A 25,375-nucleotide genomic window follows, 5' to 3' on the forward strand; every position below is an offset into this window, starting at 1 on the left:
GGCTCGCTTGTGCCTCTCGGAAAGTGGACGAATGGAAGGGTTGGTCTCTGACCCTGAGGGAAAGGGTGAACTTGTGTAAGGCCTTCCTGCTCCCTTTGTTAATTTATCTGGGTACTGTCTGCATCTTGCCAGAGCCTTTCTGGACGCGTGTTTATAGCCTGCTCTTCCAACTGTTATGGGGGAATAGGTTGAACCTAGTCAAGCGAGAGGTTACTTACCATACGAGGAGACTAGGGGGGTTGAATATGGTCAACCCTGTGGTGTTTCTAGTGAACACCTTTTTGAAAACAAACATTTCGAACCTCTGGAAAGAGAGGGCTCCTCCGTGGGTATTCTCCTGCAGGGAGTGGTTTCGGCCCTTCTTCCAGGAATGGGAGACAGGGGGGCGCGTGAAGGATCTCCGCGTACCTCATGGGTATCTCCCGGCTTATGTTACCCTGGTTTTGAAGACAATACGTCGGTGGGGACTGGGGGTGTGGGAGATAAGAACTCTGTCAAGGAATCTTCTTGATGAGAGGGTCTTGTCAACACACTTCCAAAAACCTCTGGCCCTCAGGGACTGCCCAAGTGGGTATCTGGAGGTAGGGTTAAGGCTTTTAAATTAAAGTAGAATCCCCTTGAAGTTTTTGACTTGACTTGGCGCTGTTTCCATGGTAAGCTATATGTGAGGGACAACCTGAAGTACAGGAATTCTGTGGACAGGAATTGTCCTCGGGAGGATTGTGCAGACATGTTGGAAAGCATGGAGCACTTCTTGCTTCGGTGTCCCTTCAATATAGAGGTTTACAACAGGGTGGGTGCTTCCATGGGTTGGCGTCGGCTGGCTTACCTCTCCTACCCTGAGTGGGCCTATGGGGCGTTCAGAGACCTTGGTGGTCAGGACAGAACCACTTTATTCTTAGATAGCATAATAGCTAGGTATTTCACATGGAATGCACGTGCCTTAGTATCGACGGGTAGCAAAATCCTCCCTTTGGAAGAAGTTTGTAGTAACATCTTAGGTGACCTGGTGAAGGTACGCTCCTTGGAGTATGAACAACTGGGTGCACAGACGGCCTCTCGGCTTTGGAGAGGGTTCTCCTTTGGGGTGCCTTAGTCTAGTAGTACTCCAACTCTTTTCTCGTGGTGGGGGGCTGGTTTCTTTCACAATTAGATTTATGTTTTGTTTTGGCTTGATAAGTAGTGGAGAGAGTTTTCAAGCACCAAACTTGAGCAAATGGGTTTTGTAATGTGAAGTTTGTATATAATATATAATATGAGGTATGGTTATCTGTATATAAAATATGTGGTTATTTTAGTAAAGGTGTTTAGTTAGGTGGGGTGGGGGTTTCTTTTTGGGTTGGGGGGGGTTGTGGAGTTTTGGTGTTCTAAGGACTGGTCTGGCCTGGCCCGGGCCTATCTGGGGAAAAACATTGGAGTCTGACCCAAGCTCGGAAAACTGTCCTTGAACTTGGTGGCCGGTGTTGGATCAGGGGTCGTGGGTTTGGGTAGAGATTTAGGTTAGGTGGTGGGGAAGAAAAAAAATTCTGTATATTATTTGAGGATTTTGTTGTTAGTGGTGTTATATTTGGTGGAACTGGATGTAGTAGGAAGTTGTAAATAGCTTGTTGTATGTAGTGTTAGAGAGTGGTGGGACAGGTAGGGTACCTCTTAGGTTTTGCTGGTTTTTTTTGCTCTGTATGAGTTTGTTTATGTTTTGTTATTTGTAATGTTTCTACTTTTCTAATAAAATAGAGTTCCAGCTCCAGTAGCGTCCACTAAAGCTGCCGCAGTTAAAAAGCTTTTATAAGTATCGAGCTTGGCGGTCCACCGCAAGGCGTCCTACCGCCAGTTCCAGGCCCTGTGCCTTGGGGTGCCTCCCCCGATGCTCTTCACTGAGTGTCCCGGAGGCCTGAAGCATTTCCTACGAAAAAATTAAGTGTCCAAACTACAGGTGGTGTAGCTTGCTTAACAGCTGGGATAATCCGCTGACTAGCAGACACTGCTACTAGGCCCAAAGTATTGCCTGGGCTAGATGCAGTTAAAAATTTGTAATTAGATCTACAGGCGGTGGCTACTCCTCTGACTAGCAGACACTGAAGCTTTGCAGCAGACCTCTGATTCCCAGGCTATAGTATGAGTAAACAGCTCTTCAGACTCAACCATCTGTTTTACCGCAAGCCATAGTGTATGTAGTTTCTTACGGTTAAAAGTGGGGGAGAGACCCGACCCACCTCGAATTGATGATGCCAACGTCATTTAAAACACAGCATGACACAGTTGGGGCAGATGGTGGTTGGACCGGCCCGCTAGGCCGCATTGTAGTGTGAGGGTCGTGATGACATTCCACTCGTCCTCCAGTCACTCCAAATTCAAACTATGAGCATGGGTCAACCATTCAAAGAATGAGTCAGACAACAAGCTGGTTCAAACTCAGAGCACGCTCAAAAGACTACTACAGACAACGTTCTCAGCAATGTTCTGTGTTTATTTTTTACATGCACAAACCTAAATACACTACATAATGGGAGGGGAAAGGGGTTGTCCGGAGCGGGGTAAGCCATGAAAGTCCAGTGTCTGACCACTCCTGATTGGTCCACATCTCCTTATCTCAGTCTCTGGGCAGATATTGCAGCCGTCAGCTTATAATCTTGTTTCGTTTCTCTGAAATAAGTCTTGGCAACACTGGAACTGTCTTAGTTTAAGTTTCGATTCGAGTAATACGTAGCAAGGAAAGCTTATTGTTATAAGACACAAAATGGTGGTTAGTACATAAGCAAAGCGTATAAAAGTATAAAAGTAGAGAAAATATATATATTCTTTTTTTACCCTGACATTCCCCCCTAAACACTAAGCTTTCCCTTGCTTCGGGGCCTTTGAGACTGTCCATGTGTGGGGAGAGGGGAGGTGGATTTCTTCACCCAATCATCTTAGAAGCTGCCCCCTTATGGGACGCCCCCGAACAATTGAGCCCTACCCTAAATGACACATGGAGTTCTCTTAACTGATCCTAAACTAAATCTTTCAGTTGGACTCTGTCATGGGGGGTCTGGTCAGGCTTGTTCAAAGGAGTGTATTTCTCCATATCTTCCTTACTGGTATCATCATGTAACAGAGATGTGGTTTCTTGATTCAGAAAGGTCCCGGAGGTTGGGACAGCATTGGTTATAGCTTTCCTTTATAAGGGGACTATGCAGCATAGGACCACCAGGCCCAATACTAGTAGACCTCCTATCACTAAACAAGCTTGTTGGAAGAATCCCTTGAGCCCTCCCAACCATCCTGAGAAGAAGGAGGTATCTACCCCTGCATTTGTCTTTACTTCTTCTGCCAGTCTTGTTATCCTTCGAAGAGCTACTACGGTTTTTCCATTCACTCCTGAGTTCTGAGGAATGTATGTGCAGCATTCCTCCCCTATCATTCCACATACTCCACCTTTCTCAGCAAAATCATATCTATTGCCAATCTATTTTGAAGAGTCATTCTTGTATTGGGTCCTAGTTCCTCAACTATGCCCTGGAAGGCATCTCTGCTGTAATTTATAAATCTCTGCTCAGTGTAATAGACATAATTTATCCAGTCTACATTTCTATTTATCTGTATGGTTGGAATGAGAGAAAGAAAACCCGCTACCACTTGATTCTGGGCCTTGTACTCGTCTGGGACCCCCCTCGGGACCCCTATAGAATCTATATAGACCTTAGGGTCCTCAGCATAACCAGAATGTAATTGCTCTAAACTTCTTTTCCGTCGGGACTCCTTGGGGATTGGGTCTGTGGGATCCCAGGGCAGAATTCTAAACTGCATGGCTAATTTTACTAGGGTACATTGTCCAGTCCAGGTGGTCGGAAGTCTGGACCTGAGTCGTCCGTTCCCACAGAGCCAATAAACATCATATATATACCTGGAGTGATTGCTTAACAGGTCAGTGTCTACAGTCTCGTTAGTCTGACAGAAGCCGTCTTCAAAGATTCCTAGAGGAGGACCGGTGGAATTATCAGGGGAATAACAAGTGTAGTTATCTTTGGTTATTATTATATCACCCGGGGTTCGAATTTTAGCCTTGGAGCTAACCAGGGGAATATATTCAGGACAGGAACTACCTTTTAGTTTTTTCAGCAATCCCAATAAACAGAGGGTGCCATTATTGTCAGCAGGGAAAGCATGGGTGTACAGATGAGTATTAGCGGCTGCACAAGCTACACAGCCTTCAGATATATTTTGGGCTCGGACGTTATACCGTACCCATTCTAACCATAGATTCTTCCGAGGATTCACTTGAGTCTCCATGGAAAAAACATCCTCCCATTTGAGTCTCGGGATTGGGATTACTTCTGTCAGAATTCTTTGTAATGCCTCCCCCACTATGGGCAGACGTGCAAGGGGGGGGGCCTGCGTGGGTTTTGTTTTTATATCTTTCAACTCTATTATTCCTTGTTTGGGATTTATGAAGCCATTGTAACTGCTTAAAACATATTTTCCTAAATCTCCCGACTGGGGGTTTTCTAAATTCAAATATAAAGGGAAACACTTCTTATCCCATGAGCATTTTGGCTTGTGCGGTGGTCGCTCCTTGTTTATAAACCCCGTGCTTAAAGTCATTCAAGTCAATAGAGACCTCCCCTCTCTATCCTTACTGTTTATAGCTTCCATTGGTTTGTATCCCCAGTCCATGTCTCCCGTGTTCCACCCCACATCTGACCAATAGTAGCAGTATTTATTTCCCGGACGGGTTACACAGAGATAGAATGTTCCTCGGGCATAGGCATCATACAAGTTCCAGGTCATTTCAGCACAATTTACTGTATTACAAAAGTCAAATTGATAAGTCTGGGTCTTTGCTTCAGTATCCACCCAGAAGGTGGTGGCCGCCCAGCTCGGGACGGGCAGTAGGCACATGGAAAGGATATGGAAAAAAGTGACCATCTTCTATGGGCTCGTTCTATCTCGCTTGCAATGGGAAGCGTGGATCCAAGTGCCTTTTCCTTCGAGTTTCAGAGCCGTCGGGGTGGTGAGAAGCACAGTGTACGGTCCCTCGAACCGCGGCTGGAGGCAGTCTTTCCGGACAAACTTTTTCACATACACCAGATCGCCTGGGATGAAATCATGTACTGCATCACCTGTAGATTCTGGGAGAGAAGCAGATACTGTAGAGCGGGTGTTAGTCAATTCTCTAGACAGAGCAATCACAAATTTTACCACTCTATCATTTGTTTCGGACAATTCTTGGGGCCTAATCTCTCCTATCTTGGGCGGGGCCCCAAACAGAATTTCGTAGGGAGTTAGCCCATGTTTAGCTTGTGGGGTGTGTCTGATATGATACAGTACTATGGGGAGTAGGTCAGGCCAGGGGAGGGGATGATCTTGGGTCATTTTCAAGAGCTGGGTCTTGAGTGTGGAGTTCATCCTTTCCACTTTGCCTGAACTGGCAGGATGGTATGGAGTGTGGAGGCCCAAATCTGTTCCCAACATGTTCCAGAGTTCTTTGTAGATATTTGCTGTGAAAGCTGGTCCTTGATCCGATTCTATGACTTGGGGAACTCCAAATCTGCAGGCAATTTCGGTGATCAGTTTCTTGGCTGCGACTTTAGCAGTCATGTTGACAACCGGGTAGGCCTCGGGCCAGGCTGAGAACATATCCACGGCTACCAAAACGTACTCGTATTTTCCTGCTTTAGGCATTTGGATATGGTCAACTTGTATTCTCTGCCAAGGGTAGTCTGGTTTAGCCAGGTGTTGAAGAGGGACCCGTGCCGTACACGTTGGGTTGCAGGTAGCGCAGACAGAGCAGGATTTTGAGTACGCAGTCACAGTGGAAGAGATTCCGGGTGCAAAGTACAGTTTCTTGATACATGCCAAGGCTTGATTCTTTCCTCTGTGTGTAGGCCCGTGAGCCCATGCTGCCACAGCTGAGTACATGCGTCTAGGCAAGCAAGGCTTCCCATCCACTTGGTAAAGAGTCGAGTTGACCTTTGAATTTTTGCGACCTGCCAGCACGGCTCCTGCCGCTTTCCATTGCTTGACTTCTTCAGTGGGGGTCTTCCTTTGTTCCTCACACAATTTTTCTTCAGGCATCCTGACCCCCCTGGATTCCACTCGTGTCTCCGCTGGACTTGTATGATCTTCCGCCGGCTGTTCTTTGGCTCTTGCTCTAGTGAGCGCCACAGCTACGGTTTGCAGGGTTTCCCCCATCCCTTCTTCCTTTTCCTGCCACTTTGATGACACATTCTCCACTGCTGCAGTCTTGGCTGCTTGGTCAGCCAGGTGGTTGCCCCTGGCTTCCCTGGAATCTAGTCTTCCATGAGCCTTGACCTTGATAACAGCAACCTGAATGGGTAGTTCCAGGGCCTCCATTAGGGCCTTAATCCATGAGGCATGTTTCACTGGTGTACCTGCAGCTGTGATGAATCCTCTAGACTTCCACAAGAGTCCAAAATCATTGCAAATTCCATGTCCATACCTGGAATCGGTATATATATTCGCCGTTGTTCCTGCTGCCAGGTGGCAGGCCTCTGTGAGAGCCACAAGTTCAGCTTCTTGTGCAGACATGTATGGTGGTAGAGCTTCAGCCTTGAGGACTGTTAGGTCTGTTGTGACAGCATATCCCGTGTGGAACTTCCCTTGAGGGTCTGCGAAACGGGATCCATCAGTCCATAGGTGCAAGGCAGGGTCTGCGAGCGGATGTGCCACCATATTCTCTGGAGCAGAAGTCTCTTCCTGCAAAATTTTTATACAATCATGAGGTTCCACCAATGGACCTTCACCCTCTTCACCTTCCACCATAGAAGGTGGAAGCAAAGTGGCAGGGTTGATAGTCAGACATCTGGTAAATGTTATATTGGAGGGCAACAATAGGGAACACTGCAGCCGCAGGTGTCTTTGGTTGGTGAGATGTTTCGGAGATGTTTATTGCAGAACAGCCGAGAGATCATGGCCAGCCTGTATAACTAGATCATGTCCAAGGACGATATCAGCTGACTTGTCAAGGAGAATGTGAGCAGCGTGGACCGCCTTAAGGCACGTGGGGGCAGTTCGGGCGACAGGGTCCAGGCGGGCTGAGTAGTAGCCCAAAGGCCGATACTTATGATCATAACGTTGTGCTAGAACTCCAGAGGCATGACCTTCCGATTCCGAGACAAAAAGGTGAAATGGCTGAGTATAGTCTGGTAAGCCCAAGGCCGGGGCAGAGACAACAGCCTGTTTAAGGCGGTCAAAACATAGTCTGTGTTGATGAGAAACACGTGGATCTTCGGCATGAAGCCAAACTGAGCCTTCATTCTTGAGACAGTCGTACAGAGGTTGCATGAGCTTTGAGGCATCAGGGATCCATTGCCTGCAGTAAGTGATGAGGCCAAGGAAAGTCTGCATAGCGGAATAGGTGGTTGGGAAAGTGATATCCATGATGGCTTGCTTTCTTTCTTCAGTCAGATGTCTAGCACCTTGTGAAATACAATGTCCGAGGAAAATGACCTTGGGCAGACACCATTGGACTTTGCCTTTCGAGACTTTACAGTTAGCTGAGTGAAGAAACCAGAGAAGGGATGCTGACATCTCTGGCAAATTTTCTTCAGTGCCACAGAGTAAAAGATCATCCACATACTGTAGAAGGGTGACCTAAGGGTTCTCTTGAACCCATGGCTCCAGAATAGACTTCATAGAATGAGTGAATTGGTTAGGAGAGTTCTGGGCTCCTTGTGGAGTCCTGGTCCATGTAAACTGTGCTCCTTGAAAGGTGAAGGCAAAAAGAAACCACGAATCTTCATGTAAGGGTATACTGAAGAAGGCGTTGGCCAGATCTAACACCGTAAACAAGGAGGCCGTTGGAGGCACCTGAGACAAAAGGGTGTTTGGGTTGGGTACCACTGGAGTTTCTAAAATGGTAGCTGCATTGACGGCTCTGAGATCCTGAACCAACCGGTATCTTGGAGGCTCTCCCGGAGCGGTTTTCTTTTTTACAGGAAAGAGGGGTGTATTGCATGGAGATACACATCTGACAAGGACTCCTGATTCCAGGAGGGAAGCGACTTGGGTACTCAAGCTTTGTTCTTGTGCAGCCTTGAGGGGGTATTGTGGCAACCGTGGGTACCTATGTCCAGGCTTGAGGTGTACTCGGACCGGGGGAACCTGCAGGAGGCCGACGTCCTCTGGCCCACTGGACCACAGAGAGTGAGGGAACTGTGAGGTATCAAGAAGAGTGTGAGGTTGTATGGTCATCATCATGAGAGGGAAGACTTTAAGAACACAGCGGTCTTCAGTCCCTTGTTCGGAATGAGGGTCCCGCAAAAGAAGCTCCATACCATGGTTTCCGAAGGTAATTGTTGCCTTCATCCGCTCTAAGAGATCGGCTCCCAACAGATTGACAGGGCAAGTTTCAGAGACCAAGAATCTTGTGAGTACTCCGGTGAACGGTCCTGCAGACACAGGGACTGTGAGTGGAGAGGAAATATGTTGGCCTTCCACCCCAACACAGGTGAGGGTATCCGGTGATAGGGATACAGAAGGAGGGAGCTGTGCAGAGGAAATGACAGATGTGGCCGCCCCAGTGTCCACCAGGAACTCCAGTGGTTGATGGTCCACCTGTAAAGTGACAGTCCCACAGGCGGCCGTGAGATGCGTAGCCGGGAAAGTGGACACTGGTTGACCGAGCCGTCATTGGCGTGGATGAGATGGTTCACGGGAAGGTCCATGGTTGTGTGGACCGTCATGAAATGAGCGGTCATGGTACTGTCTGCGGGTTGGACAGTCTCTGAGAATGTGATTAGGGTTACCACACTCCCAACACAACATTCGTCCTTCAGAATCACGAGATTGTCTTTTATTTCTGGATGGTCCCTTGTCATCTCTTCTGTCTCGTCTTCTATATGTGGGAGGAGTATCATCACCTGTGCCTTTAACCATTACCCACTTGATTCCATGTTGGTTGCCAAGGGGTGGGTAACTTTCTTGAGCTTGATATACCATGGCAGGAGCGGTTTTCTTCTTTGGCTTAGTATCCTTTTCCATTTTTAGCATTGATTTTTGGAAAGCTTTAACGATGTCCACCGCGTCGTTGAAAGAAGAAGAACGAATCTCGGGCCATACTCTCAGGACTTCATCTCTGAGAGCGTCTTGTAGGCCATCTACTAGGGCCTGAACCAACAGGGCGGCCTGCGTCTTGACGTGAGGACTGTATCCGAGATCCTCAAAATGCATGCTGAGTCTTGCAGCATATCTTTCCACTGATTCATCAGGGTCTTGATGAACATCTTGTACAGATCCAGCTTGATCTGACAAGCGATCCTGAGCCCAGGCTTTTAACTGTTTCATGTATTCTAGGCCGGATTCATACGTACTAAGGGATCCTGCTTTTGTGGAATCCATGGCCTTTTCGATAGTAGGCAAGAAATATTCCTTGGCCTTCACAGATGTGATACCTGCTAAATCAGCCCAGGTTGCACCATAAATGGCTCTGGTTGTGTCCAAGCGTCTAGCATACTGCATGGGAGATTTATCGGGATCAGGAAGCTTTGAGACCAGAGTGTCTACTTGTACTGGGGTAAAGGGTTGATATTTGATCATCCCTAAAGGTCCAGGAACTTGTTGAGGACCGGGCAGCGTCGCTTGTTCCTTGGTGGTGTTTGGGGTGGCCGCTAGGGAGGATACTTCAGGCAACAGAACCGCATTGGGAATCGGTGTCGGGGAGGAGGTTGCCACTAGTAGCTCAAGGGCCAAAGGCATAGCAACATGAACTGCTGGACTACGGACACAGACAAAGCGTATCGAGTCCAATCCATGAGGGAGGGTCTCTATGCCTTCCTTGAGGGCCAGTACGTGTTCCTTTATGCACGGCCCGAGTGGGTAGCCGAAAATTCCAGAAGATATGAGTGGTATCGCTAAAGTGCGTCTGGGCATATCCTGATGACTCAATTTTCCTGCATGAACGAGTACTGAACGGATGGTAGATGCGAGAGTGGAACGTGATTCTTCAGGGTTCCGGGAGTCATAAATAGGACCCACTGCATGTATGATGACATCAGCGGGCAGTTTACCCGCACGGGTGACTAAGGTCTGGCCTTGTGAAAGCTCTCCGTTTTCGGCTAAGTGAGCCTGGCATTCTGCAGCCAGAGTAGAACCAGCAGCAAGGGAAATTTTGCGAGCCAATCCTCCAACATGGCTCATACAAGTGTTTGCAGGGTTGACTATGGCCCCCACCCGATGTGTAAGGATGTCACCATAGCCTATTGACAGAGTGACAGGGCGTCCTGATGGGTCTACTAGATTACGGGAGCGGCAGGGGTCCCAAACTTCTGAGAGGCTGGGGAGTGGTGTTCTTTCAGCAGTTGCTTGGAGCAAGGGCCGGAGTACGGGTAATGGATGTGGGGTGGAGGATGCCATAGGAGACGTATGGGGTAAAGGAGGGGGGGCTGGAGTATCTTGAGCCCATCCCTCATCTGGCTCCGTATCGTCTTGAGTAACAGTATGTTGGCGGAGGGAGAGCAGTCTGGCCTGAAATTCTGGGGAGTTGAGGAGGATATCCCAGGGTTGTGAGTGACTCCCATAGGAAACAGGGGAAGCGTCTCAGCATCGTGGACTGGAGCAGAGGGTGTCACATTAGCTTCAGATGGGTGCTCTGGGACTGCGGGCTTTTCCACCTGTGCTGGTGGCTGGTAATAGGCACCGGATGGATCTAGTAGTGGATATAGGCCGGATTGGGGCTTTCCGGGCCTCCCACAACAAGTAAGAGGTGTAGCAAGATGGCCGTGGGAGGGAGGAGTTAGAGTGGAAGTGGGATTGTTCTTGGAGGCAGGAAAAGGTGTAGTAAGATGGCCGTTGGAGGGAGGAGTTAGAGTGGGAGTGGGAATGTTCTTGGAGGCAGGAAAAGGTGTAGTAAGATGGCCGTTGGAGGGAGGAGTTAGAGTGGGAGTGGGAATGTTCTTGGAGGCAGGCTGGGCATCGTGCCATGGGCGGCCCGCCCCACAGACACAGCAAAACTCCGCCCAGGGTGGGTTTTGCTCTCCACACCCCCGACACGTCCACCCCTCCGGTGATTTGTTGTCGGCACCATTATAGGGCGGTGGCTGAGGGCTCGGTGTAGTGACAGGCATCAAAGGTGCAACGGCCATTTTGGGGGCACATAACAAATCACAGTCTGCAGCTTTCATGTATCCGAACAAAGGCTCGGCATTCTCTGTCCCCCCCACACCATCCACTTCTTTCCAGCCTTCAGACTTCAAATCACTCGCTACTCTAAGATGTGCTTGAGCCTGGTGCAGAAGTCCTAAATCACTCAACTTTCCCTTTCTCTGTGTGACACATTCTTTCCAAACTGAAGGCTGGAGCCTGCCTGTACTAGATAAGCCTAACAATTTATACAAATTCTTAACATTCCTAACAGCCGTCTTGCCTTCCCGCGACTCTACTAATTGGATAACCCCCACAGCACCGTCCGGCAACTTGTGAAGTCTCTCAGATTTGAATATACGCAACATTTTCTTATAGAATGCAATGATCTGTCGCGACTCAGATCACTGGTGCAGTCCACAGGTCGCCACTCCTCAGTGTAGAGCACACCTCAATACACTGATGAGATAGAGAGACACCTCAATCTAACTCCTTTCCTAGCCTTGAATGGCGACTTTACAGTGCGACTCACCACGGCACCCTGAATGACAGCAGAACCCCTCCTTATGAGGTTTCTCTGTATAAGACGAAGAGTACACCTCAATTCGTCACAGATCCTGACAGCAGAACCCCTCCTTATGAGGTTTCTCTGTATAAGACGAAGAGTACACCTCAATTCGTCACAGATCCTGACTGCAGAACCCCTCCTTATGAGGTTTCTCTGTATAAGACGAAGAGTACACCTCAAATCGTCACAGATCCTGACAGCAGAACACCTCCTTATGAGGTTTCTCTGTATAAGACGAAGAGTACACCTCAATTCGTCACAGATCCTGACAGCAGAACACCTCCTTATGAGGTTTCTCTGTATAAGACGAAGAGTACACCTCAATTCGTCACAGATCCTTTCTCCCTTACACTACAATTCAGGAATGCTTTGAAACCTCGATTATCAGTCACGGGAAGCAGCTATCTAAAGAGAGTTCAGTGACCGCAGGAGGAGGAGATGGTGTTCACACGAGCACGCGCAGACATGCGACGTCACTCGTTTTAACACTTGCTGGTTCAGGACGTGGTGCGGGACGCCTGAGGTCTCACCACTCGACCGGTCACCCACCCAGATCCAACCTGACAGCCCCACAGAAACCGCTGCGGCTGACACACAGGCAAGTGAAACATATATATTATATATATCTCAACTTACCGTGCTCGATGGAGGTTGATCAGGCCTCAAATTCAGCCACCGCGGTCACCACCAGGGAAGTCAGCAAAATGGGTCCGGGAGGGCGGCGTACCGCTAGCCACGCCCCACGTTGGGCGCCATTTGTGAGGGTCGTGATGACATTCCACTCGTCCTCCAGTCACTCCAAATTCAAACTATGAGCATGGGTCAACCATTCAAAGAATGAGTCAGACAACAAGCTGGTTCAAACTCAGAGCACGCTCAAAAGACTACTACAGACAACGTTCTCAGCAATGTTCTGTGTTTATTTTTTACATGCACAAACCTAAATACACTACATAATGGGAGGGGAAAGGGGTTGTCCGGAGCGGGGTAAGCCATGAAAGTCCAGTGTCTGACCACTCCTGATTGGTCCACATCTCCTTATCTCAGTCTCTGGGCAGATATTGCAGCCGTCAGCTTATAATCTTGTTTTGTTTCTCTGAAATAAGTCTTGGCAACACTGGAACTGTCTTAGTTTAAGTTTCGATTTGAGTAATACGTAGCAAGGAAAGCTTATTGTTATAAGACAAAAAATGGTGGTTAGTACATAAGCAAAGCGTATAAAAGTAGAGAAAATATATATATTCTTTTTTTACCCTGACAGTAGCACAGTGAGCTTCGCACTGCAACTTATGCTTCATATCCATGTGACGGTTCAAGCATAAAGTACTAAAACTATTGTTTTTTTGGCCTCTACTTAGCTTTTTAGGTGACAAATGTTACAGATAACATCAGTTGGGTCATCCTTAGACATCTCAAAAAATGCCCAGGCTATGCAAGGTTTAGAGCCCATGTGACTCTGCTACTAGCAATACTATCAAATGATTGGCTGGGTTAGATGCAGTAAAAAATTCTTATTAGATACACAGGCGGTGCAGCTTGCTTCACAGCTGGGCTACTACGCCCAAAGAATTGGTAGACTCTATACTAAATAAGAGTAAACACTTCGGCCAGCGTAATAGAGGTCACGAGTATGGAATGCGGAAGAACCGCAACTCACACGCCATAGGAAAAAACTGCCTACTCAAAATGAGTGTAAAAACACAAGAAAAAGCTGAGTGTACGGCATATATGAAAAACTTTATTAGTAAAAGTATAAATACATAATATTACATGTATAATAGATGGATGCAGATAGGGAGGCGATACGGATGCAAAAAAACACGTAACAAGTATCCACAGCTAAAAAATGTAGCAGGATAGTAAAAAGAGGGGGAGAAGGAAGAGCGACCCAAGGGTAACATATGTTAGTTGATGACAAAGTAGGAGAGGTATATGTAGAAGGATATCAATAATTCAAATAATACTGAATAAGTATCACATTTTTCCTACAGAGGGGCAAGAGTAGTTATAATCCATAATAGAGGATACACTCACCAGTATAATCACCAAGGGACGCTCAAAGGGGGGGCAGGGGGGCAAGACAGGAGCAGACCAGTGTGGGACCTGCGGGCCTCGACGCGTGTTTCGCAAGTTCGCTTTGTCAAGAGGCGTCACAATGAGAGCACCGGCGTCTTTTTAAATATCCCTCCAGAAATTGGTCACATGTGCACGCATGTGACCGGAAGGAAATGGCCGCCGACCGGAAGGCGTGAGCGGCGCATGCGCAGGGATCGTCAGAACATCCCGCCCCCAGAACGCCCGTCATGACGTCGGCGCGAACCCGGAAGTGCTGAAGAGCAGAGTCCGGGGCAGCGCCGACACCATGGAGACAGACGCATGGGAAGCCAGGAGGGTGAGTAGCCCCGCGCATGCGCACCGCCCGACCAGGGAGCCAGGTATAGTTACCAAAATACTAATGTCCACATATACATTGTGCCACCATACTCGGATACAATAAATCTCACATGGGACATATATAGGTAGGTACAGCTACAAAGATTGAAGTACATAGGGACAATAGGTGCTAATATCAAAACGTGGGGATGTCCATGGCACAAAGGCAGCCTGGGGGCAGTGTCCGTAGATGTCAATGATCATTCCATTTCCTTATCTTCAATCTTATCAACGGGAGGGAGTATATCACCAGAAAGCAGGCTTCACGGCAGGTATGAAGTCCACAAAGAGAAGGACACTATGTATTAAGTATAAGGAAAAAGAAGTTAAAAATAAACATACTAATAAATACACACATTAAAACAACATGAGCCACAGAGGCTCACTGCCATGATGAAATATATACAGAAGGGGCCACAGGAGAGCATGCAGCGATTAACAAATAGGCTGCATGGTAAATAGTATCCAAAAAGAGGATAATCATATGGTCATAATATCTGAATTTGTTCCTCCATAGTACCCAATAGGGGATTGGAGGAACCGTCATTCCAAAGGAGGCGCAGGACAAAAAAGCACGATATATATCACAAAAAAGGTGAGAAGCCCAAACTTTCATTCAGACCCCGCGGTGCCAAGGTGTTAAGGGTGATGATCCATCTCACCTCTTTTTGGGCCAGGAGGCGTTTAGCATTCCCCCCCCGGGAGCCAAGACACACCTTATCGATCCCCCGCACTCTGAGTGAGCGGGGGTCACAATTGTGAACAGCCTTAAAATGCCGTGGTAGTGTCTTCATCTCCCGGGGATCCGTGGCCGTGCGAGCCGCGCCAATGTCCCGGACGTGTTCCCGAACCCGGGTTCTGAGCTCCCTGCTGGTCAATCCTATGTAAATTAATTGGCACCCGCATGTGGCCAAATAGACCACATGTGTGGTGCCACATGATATATGGTGACGAATGTCAAATTGGCGGGAGCCATCAGAGTTGGAGAAAGACGTACAACGTAGGACATTGGCGCATGCGACGCAGTGGCCACAAGGGAATGAGCCCACCGTGGGACCGCGGAATCCAAAGAAATTGGGACGCGGGGGGACGTAGTGGCTGGAAACCAGAATGTCCCCTACCGTCCTAGATCGTCGTGGCTTTTCATAGGCCAAGAACGGACTTTCGAGCCCGGGACGATACCTGGCTCGCACAACTCAATGAAATCTCGGGTGACGGTGCGGACCAAGCAGATGGGGGCTTGGGGATACAGCAGGGGCTACAGGACAGCATTACTAAATTTAAGTCACTCCTGAGGCGTAGGACACGTACATGGTGGAACAGGGCCTTCCTGACTAAATACATTGAGAAGGCCCTGATTCCACGTGGCTTGCGGGTGCAGATCTTCCCCTCCTTCCCCATTGAGGATGAGGCTTTTAAAGACAAATGGGAGGACCTAGCCAATACCTGCTCCTTTGGTTTCCTTAGCCTGTTGAAGGATCTGAATGACTCATCTCTTGATACAATGGAAAAGGAGATTGAGTCGATTCAAACGCAATTTAAAAGAATTGGATTCCACTAAATTGAAACAGCTGAACGACGAGATGGACCTGGAGTGCCAGAGATGGGTGAAAGATATCCACGCCAATAAACTTAAAGAACTACAACGTGACATTCACGATAAACAATCAAAGAGTGTATATAGGTGGCGGATCCCCCAAGATAGATCTCGAGTCAGATCTCTTTACGCCCGTCCCTTGCGCTCCAGGTCCTCCTCGCTAGCCTCAACGGCTTCTACAAGTGAACAGCCGTCCTCTGAGAACCTAACCACCCGACGGGTCTCTGAGGTTCAGCAGATCTCGAGGATCAAGACGAGATCCTTCAACAGGAGGAAACCCACCACACCTTACCAGGTGAGTGTGTCCCAGGGAGGGCTCCGTGTCATTAATTTATCTTCACATACTCTTACCCGGGCACAGATGGAGGTCTTGAGCTTAGGCCTATCCTTCTCACCTACGAATGCCTTTGACTATTTCACTGCCCTCAAGGACCTCCACCTGTTTGCCCGGAAATTAATTTTACATAAATTGCATTCTAGAGCACCTGGTGAGGGATGTTCCCTGACTGTGACAGAGAGGGAGGCCCTACGAAACCTCGAAGATCTACTGTTGGAGCAGGAAGAATCACCTAGTACAGGTACACGATTACAATCTCGACATCCTAGATCAACGAAGTTCCCTCCCTTGTCTCTGAGTCCGGCAATTGAGATTTTTGTGCGCTTGGTAACTGAAGAGTTGGGGCGCCTCCCTACACGGAGATGCCGGGACAACCTCACGTATCACCAGCGCACAGCACTCCATCAACTACAATCTCTGCCGGACATTGTCATTAAACCAGCAGACAAGGGAGGGAAAATCGTTCTTTGGCCCTGCTCCATGTATGAAAAAGAGGCAATGCGCCAATTAAGAGATATTCAGACCTACACTAAACTGTCATACAATCCCACGGCCTCCTTCTCTGCCACACTTCAGGGTATCCTTGGGCGGGCCTGTAATATAGGTATCATCGACCAAAGAACTGTGGAGGCATTAACGGTCCGCTTCCCCAAGACGGCGACCTTTTACCTCTTGCCCAAGATTCACAAGGACGCCCTCAGCCCACCGGGACGTCCGATCGTGTCAGGAATTGAGGGGCTATGTGGCCCCATCTGTCAATATATAGACTATCATCTTCGCCCTCTTGTAAGCACTCTTCCTTCCTATGTGAAGGACACGACGGACGTCCTTACACGGGTTGACGGCGCCCTTGTGACAGATGATACCCTTATGGTCACGGCGGACGTCGAGAGCTTATACACATGCATCAGCCATGATCTGGGCCTTTCCGCAGTTCGCCTCTTCCTGGGGGGCTCTGACCTGGACGGACCCTCCAGGGAATTTATCCTTGAGTTCCTCCAATTCGTCCTCTGCCACAACTAGGGGTAGGGGACATTCTGGTTTCCAGCCACTACGTCCCCCCGCATCCCAATTTCTTTGGATCCCGCGGTCCCACGGTGGGCTCATTCCCTTGTGGCCACTGCGTCGCATGCGCCAATGTCCTACGTTGTACGTCTTTCTCCAACTCTGATGGCTCCCGCCAATTTGACATTCGTCACCATATATCATGTGGCACCACACATGTGGTCTATTTGGCCACATGCGGGTGCCAATTAATTTACATAGGATTGACCAGCAGGGAGCTCAGAACCCGGGTTCGGGAACACGTCCGGGACATTGGCGCGGCTCGCACGGCCACGGATCCCCGGGAGATGAAGACACTACCACGGCATTTTAAGGCTGTTCACAATTGTGACCCCCGCTCACTCAGAGTGCGGGGGATCGATAAGGTGTGTCTTGGCTCCCGGGGGGGGAATGCTAAACGCCTCCTGGCCCAAAAAGAGGCGAGATGGATCATCACCCTTAACACCTTGGCACCGCGGGGTCTGAATGAAAGTTTGGGCTTCTCACCTTTTTTGTGATATATATCGTGCTTTTTTGTCCTGCGCCTCCTTTGGAATGACGGTTCCTCCAATCCCCTATTGGGTACTATGGAGGAACAAATTCAGATATTATGACCATATGATTATCCTCTTTTTGGATACTATTTACCATGCAGCCTATTTGTTAATGGCTGCATGCTCTCCTGTGGCCCCTTCTGTATATATTTCATCATGGCAGTGAGCCTCTGTGGCTCATGTTGTTTTAATGTGTATATTTATTAGTATGTTTATTTTTAACTTCTTTTTCCTTATACTTAATACATAGTGTCCTTCTCTTTGTGGACTTCATACCTGCCATGAAGCCTGCTTTCTGGTGATATACTCCCTCCCGTTGATAAGATTGAAGATAAGGAAATGGAATGATCATTGACATCTACGGACACTGCCCCCAGGCTGCCTTTGTGCCATGGACATCCCCACGTTTTGATATTAGCACCTATTGTCCCTATGTACTTCAATCTTTGTAGCTGTACCTACCTATATATGTCCCATGTGAGATTTATTGTATCCGAGTATGGTGGCACAATGTATATGTGGACATTAGTATTTTGGCAACTATACCTGGCTCCCTGGTCGGGCGGTGCGCATGCGCGGGGCTACTCACCCTCCTGGCTTCCCATGCATCTGTCTCCATGGTGTCGGCGCTGCCCCGGACTCTGCTCTTCAGCACTTCCGGGTTCGCGCCGACGTCATGACGGGCGTTCTGGGGGCGGGATGTTCTGACGATCCCTGCGCATGCGCCGCTCACGCCTTCCGGTCGGCGGCCATTTCCTTCCGGTCACATGCGTGCACATGTGACCAATTTCTGGAGGGATATTTAAAAAGACGCCGGTGCTCTCATTGTGACGCCTCTTGACAAAGCGAACTTGCGAAACGCGCGTCGAGGCCCGCAGGTCCCACACTGGTCTGCTCCTGCCTTGCCCCCCTGCCCCCCCTTTGAGCGTCCCTTGGTGATTATACTGGTGAGTGTATCCTCTATTATGGATTATAACTACTCTTGCCCCACTGTAGGAAAAATGTGATACTTATTCAGTATTATTTGAATTATTGATATCCTTCTACATATACCTCTCCTACTTTGTCATCAACTAACATATGTTACCCTTGGGTCGCTCTTCCTTCTCCCCCTCTTTTTACTATCCTGCTACATTTTTTAGCTGTGGATACTTGTTACGTGTTTTTTTGCATCCGTATCGCCTCCCTATCTGCATCCATCTATTATACATGTATTATTATGTATTTATACTTTTACTAATAAAGTTTTTCATATATGCCGTACACTCAGCTTTTTCTTGTGTTTTAACATCTATACTAAATAAGGAAGGATTCACTGACTGTGGTAGCCCCTCGTCGGGCCGTGGCGATTGGTCATCTACTTTCGCTGACCCTTACTCAACGAATTCACAAACATCTCCCGTCGGTTTGGAGTCCCATTATGCCCAACCAAAAACATTGCCCCCTCAACAAAGATATCGTTCTTAGGCATCGAAATCGACACCAAAGCAAGGTTTTTCCGCCTCCCTTGGGAAAAAATACCAAAATATTACACCTGATCTAGGTTTTTTGCGCAGTATGGAAAGTAACACTACAGCAGATGCAAGTATTACTAGGTCTCCTCGTGTTTGCGAGCTGGGTGATTCCAGTCGGAAGGGTTTTTTTCTCTTCATTTATCGCCCGCAACAAAAGGGGCATCTAAACCGAGTCATACAGTCAGAATCAGCAGGCCACTACGGGCGGACTTAGAGGTGTGGAAAACCTTCTTATAATCATTCAACGGTCACACGTTATTTATGTCAGCAGAACAGTCCAACATTGAACTAAGATTATTCACCGGGGCGGCAGAATCAGGCGGATATGCATCGATACTAAATAACCAATGGTGCACAAGCTTATGGCCTCCGTATTGGGCAGAACAAGTGCTGACAAAAAACAGACAGTCCTGAAACTGTTTCCAATAGTGGTAGCAATAGAAATATGGGTCGCGTGCCTGGCTAACAAAAATATACGCTTCATAACAAAAAAGACCAGCCTAGCGCACTTCATTAATAATATGCCATCATTGTCTCTCCCAGTGCTAGGCCTACTACGCCGGCTAGCATTCGTGTGCCTAAAACACAATATATGGGTCCGCGCTAGCCACGATGCTGAGGGGTCTAACGCTGCTGCTAACGCTTTATCACAATTCAATTGGCAGATTTTCACAGAGCTCCTCCCCAACGCCCACCCATCGGGCAACAGTTGCCCAGCCTCCCTATGGTATCTAAAGGCGAATAGTTGATGCCATTAATCAGAGCGTCAGTTGCCCCGTCGATGTGGCAAGCATACGGTAAGGCATGGGAAGAGTGGACACGACTAGTAGCAGGCAGATGGGTTGACCAATGTGAACAAGCCAGATTACAAGTCATCATAGAATTTCTCCACCAGCTAATGATGAGGGGCATATCAGGGGCGTCAGCGCAGCGGTGGCTGACCGGAGTAGCATTTCACTTTAAACTACTGAATCGGGGATATGTGACAAAGAGATTCATCAACAGACAATCCATAAAAGGGTGGAAAAGGGGTCAGCCAAGTCAGGAGTGTAGACGTCCTGTCCCGTGTCACTAAAACTGATTTCAAACATCATATCCCTATCACCATTAACATAACACTCACAATTCGAAGCAACACTACTGTCTACTGCATTTGCGATCGCCTTCTTCGGGGTGCTATGCATAAGCGAATTAGTCCCTCAATCCAAAATTACCACCAGTGGAGGCTTATTACACCAGGACGTAGTCAAAACCAATAATGCAATACGTCTACGCATACGCAAATCGAAAACGGTTCCAGTGGGCAGGGGCACTTGGGTACTTCTACAACCCACCAACGGTACGCTGAGTCGGGTAAAAATAGTAAAAGCATATATAACCATCAGATCACAAAGTAATTTCTTCCTATCACACATTGATGGAACGCCATTATCAAGATACCAGTTCCAAGCTATATTTAATAAATGCCTAACATTGGCAGGGAACCACCCCAAAGATTATGGGACACACTCATTCCGCATAGGCGCGGCCACGGAAGCAGCAAGAGCAGGACTGTCAGAAATGGAAGTTCAGAGGACAGGGAGATGGCGATCCACGTGTTTGGCGAGATACATAAGACCGGACTTGTTATCCTAACGTGGTTTGTCTCTTTTACAGGTGACGCTAAGCCAACAGTGTGGGTGATAGGCCACTCGTATATATATTGTGCAGAAAAAAGGGCAAAAGTCCGCCCAGGCGGGAGTAAATTTGAGTTTCATAACACATATTTCAACTGTAGAGGTATTAGAGGCCTGCAATGGCCACAAGTACTAATGGAGGTAATCAAGGTAGGGAGAGAGGCAAGAGGCCCGGTCATCTTAGTTATACAGACCGGGGGAAACAACATAGGTTATCACAAGAGCGCATAACTAATGGAAATAATTAAACTAGACACTGAGCGTTTCAGAGAATTTTTCACAAAAATAACTATAGTATGGTCAGAGATTGTGCCGAGAGCGGTATGGCAAGGTGCCCGAGACATCACGGCCATTGAATGGACAAGGCGGCTAATAAATATTTGGATGGCAAAATTTATAAGAGACAGAGGCGGTGTAGTGATACGACACCGACAACTGGAAGGAGATAAAGCAGGCCTCATACGGCCCGACGGTGTTCACTTAATGGACTGGACATATTCCTGTTAGGACTCCAGGACGGAGTGGAACAAGTGTTAAGAGTGATGTATGGGGGTCAGAGTCCTGCATACGAGTACACAGGATCCTCCGTGGCCTAGAAATAGAAAGGACATGTTGGAGAGTTACACTTGTTGGCCAACTTGCCGGTGTGGAGACCCAGGGAATGCTGCAACAAGCTGAATTATTTTAGAAATAAAATGCCTTTCTAATGGAATGAGTATAAAGAGTTAATAAAGCTGTGACCGATCATCACCCATCCAGTTGTAAGAGTTACATTATTGTATTGTCAAGGAAAGGGGGGCAGTAGGGGGGCTGAGCTTCTGGGTTTGGTTGGGGGTCCCCACAGTCTGCCTAGGCTAGATGCAGTTAAAAATTATTATTAGATCCACAGGAGGTGCAGCTTGCTTCACAGCTGGGCTACTACGCTAACTAGCAGACACTGAAGCTTTGGAGCAGACCTCTGAGTAAACAACTCTTCATACTCAACCATCTGTGTTACCCCAAGCCATAGTGTATGTAGTTTCTTACGGTTAAAAGGGGGGGGGGAGACCCAACTCACCTGGAATTGACGATGCCAACGTCACGTAAAACACAGCAAGCGGACTCCAAAAAGAGTCTCCATTTTTTCCAAAAATTTGTGGCACAGACATCACTTAAGTGGCATCAATTGCCCCAGAGTTGCTTAAAACGGTTGGTGAGGTGATTTTACCAAATCCTCAAGCTTTTACTCTCCCCAGGATGACACAGGGGTAGAAAAGTCCTTGCGGATCCATGATTTGTTCATCTTTATGAACGTGAGTCTGTCTGCATTCTCAGTGGACAGCCGCCTGCGCTTATCTGTCAGCACACCACCTGTTATGTTCTGCTACCAGAGCTAAGGAAAGAGAGGAGATCTGCTCCTACGATAGAACTCAGCTTTATCCCTACGATGTAACAGGGGACCTGATCCTGCGATCAGACCTGCTAAAGTCCTAAGCTAGTCTGTACGGAGACCTATAGATGTGGGGAAGGAATCCCTACAAGTACTAAGGACTGGGAGGAAAATGGGACACCTCCTAACAGAAATAGTAGCAGACAGACAAACAAACAAAATATATAGAACACTGAGGTCCGTAGACCAAGCAAACTAACAGAGTTAGATACAGAGCACAGGCTAGCTAGAAAGTAGTTATACAATGAAGTCCAGCAAAGCCAGAAGGGCGGAGCAGGATTAAATAGGCCAACAAGGTCATGTGACCAGCAAAGGAAAAAACCTAAGAGCAAGGTTCTAACAGTACCCCCCCTTCTAAGAGCATCCTCCGGATCCCCTAGGACCAGGCTTATCAGGAAATCTCCTGTGAAACGCTCTGATAAGTCTGGACGCGGAAACATCATCTGACCTCACCCAAGAGTTATCCTCGGGTCCGAAACCTTTCCAGGCCACAAGATACTGCAAACTACCTCTATACCGTCTAGAGTTAAGGATGCGAGAAATTTCATATTCCCCGTCCTCCACCACCGGAGGAACAGAGGCAGAGGCGTCACCATCCGACACAACAGCTTTTTTTAACAGAGAGACATGAAATACCGGATTAATTCTCCAGGAGGTAGGAACCTCCAACCTAACAGCAGATTGGTTGACAACCTGAAGCACCTTAAAGGGCCCTACAAACTTGGGACCCAATTTCTTAGAAGGAATCCTCAACCGCAGATTCCTAGAGGACAACCAAACCATGTCACCAACAGCGAACAAAACCTCCTGTCGTTTCCTATCAAAGTAGTCTTTAGATTTTCTGTGGGCCTCCTGAAGATTACCACGCACATCCGTCCAAACTCTCTCCAAATCACCGGAAAAATTCTCCTCCTCAGGCACGGCAGATCCCAACTTGGAGAACGACCCAAACGACGGATGTCTCCCAGAACAACAAAAAAAAGGCGAACAACCAGCAGAAGAAGATGTATGATTGTTCAGAGCAAATTCAGTAAGTGGCAGAAACTCAGACCACCCCTCTTGATTGTCTGCCACAAAACAACGCAAGAACTGCTCAACATCCTGGGTTTTCCTTTCTGTCTGGCCATTAGATTCAGGATGAAATCCGGACGAGAACGATAAATGAACTCCCAACCTGTCACAAAAGGCACGCCAAAAACGAGCCACGAACTGAGGACCCCTATCAGAAACAATGTCAGTAGGAACGCCATGAAGTCTGACAATTTCCTTGACAAAGGCCTTAGTGAGAGTTTTAGCGCAGGGCAGTTTGACGAAGGGAACCAAGTGACACATCTTGCTTAAACGGTCCACGACCACCCAGATGACAGTAAAACCCTCAGAGGGGGGAAGGTCAGTTATAAAGTCCATAGCCAAATGTGTCCAAGGAGCACTGGGAACCTCCAAAGGACAAAGCAACCCCGCAGCAGGAGTATGTGAGGACTTAGATCTAGCACATATAGTACATTGACGCACCCACTTAATGACTTCCTTCTGCCATCCAGGCCACCAAAAACTGCGACCCACCAGTCTCTTGGTCTCAGAGATTCCGGGATGACCTGCCAACCGAGATTCGTGACACTCAACAAACAAATCTCTCCTAAAGGTCCCAGGCACAAACAACCTCCCATGAGGAGTGTTAGATGGGGCATTCTCCTGTGCTTTAAGAATCTCATCTTCCAAAACGGAGTCCAAAGCAGCTATCACAACACCTTCTTGTAAAATGTTCTCCTCTATCTCAGCACTGACCATAGGAGAAAAACTGCGAGACAAGGCATCCGCCTTAACATTCTTAGTACCAGGGATGTAAGTAACGGAGAAATTAAACCGCGAGAAAAACAGTGCCCACCTAGCCTGACGGGCATTCAGGCGCTTGGCAGCATCAAGATATATCAGATTTTTATGATTCGTAAGAACCTGAACGCGAAATTCCGCACCTTCCAAGAAGTGGCGCCAGTGTTCAAATGCGAGTTTAATAGCCAATAATTCCCGATTACCAATATCGTAATTCAGTTCAGTCTCCGAAAAATTTTTTGAAAAAAAGGCACAGGGATGTAATCCATCCCCGTTATCCTGAGACAATACTGCGCCAACCCCCACAGAGGAAGCATCAACCTCAACCAAAAACGGCTTAGTCACATCAGGCTGCATAAGGATGGGAGCAGAGGTGAACCTCTCCTTGAGATACACAAAAGCTTCAATAGCCTCAGAAGACCACTGAACCGCATCAGCACCTTTCCTGGTGAGATCGGTCAGAGGTTTGACAATACTAGAAAAATTTTTTATGAATTTTCTGTAATAATTGGCGAAACCTAAAAACCTCTGTATCGATTTCAAACCAATAGGCCTAGGCCATTCCTGTACAGCTTGAACTTTAACCGGGTCCATCTCAAAACCTTCGCTGGAGATAATGTAACCCAAAAAACTAATTCTCTGTACAGCGAACTCACATTTCTCCAGCTTAGCAAAAAGCGAATTGTCCATTAACAACTGTAATACCTCACGTACGCTCCGCCAATGAGACTCCAGATCCGGCGAATAAATCAAAATGTCATCCAAATACACAACCACATTTTTGCCGATCAAAGGTCTAAGGATGTCATTAATAAGATTCTGAAAAAATGCAGGAGCATTAGTAAGACCAAAAGGCATAACCAGATTCTCAAAATGACCCACAGGAGTGTTAAAAGCAGTCTTCCATTCGTCACCCTCCTTCATGCGCAACAGATTGTATGCCCCCTTAAGGTCAATTTTAGAGAACCACTTGGCCCCCATTAACTGGTTAAATAAATCAGGAATCAATGGCAGTGGGTAAGGATTGCGTACAGTAATTTTGTTAATCTCACGAAAATCCAGACATGGACGTAAACCGCCGTCCTTTTTTTTTACAAAAAAAAATCCAACCGCCACAGGAGACTTAGAAGGCCTAATGTGACCGGCGGCCAAACTTGTCTGTATGTATTCCTCCAAAGCCTTCCTCTCAGGAATAGTAAGGTTAAATAAACGACTTTTAGGAAGAGTCGCTCCAGGGACAAATTCAATAGAACAATCATAGTCTCTATGGGGAGGCAAAACCTGCGAATCCTTCTCAGAAAAAACTCTCCAAAA

Source organism: Phyllobates terribilis, unplaced genomic scaffold (genome assembly GCF_046119375.1).
Source record: "Phyllobates terribilis strain yellow unplaced genomic scaffold, ASM4611937v1 Scaffold_11__3_contigs__length_659146591, whole genome shotgun sequence".
Classification (NCBI taxonomy): domain Eukaryota; kingdom Metazoa; phylum Chordata; class Amphibia; order Anura; family Dendrobatidae; genus Phyllobates; species Phyllobates terribilis.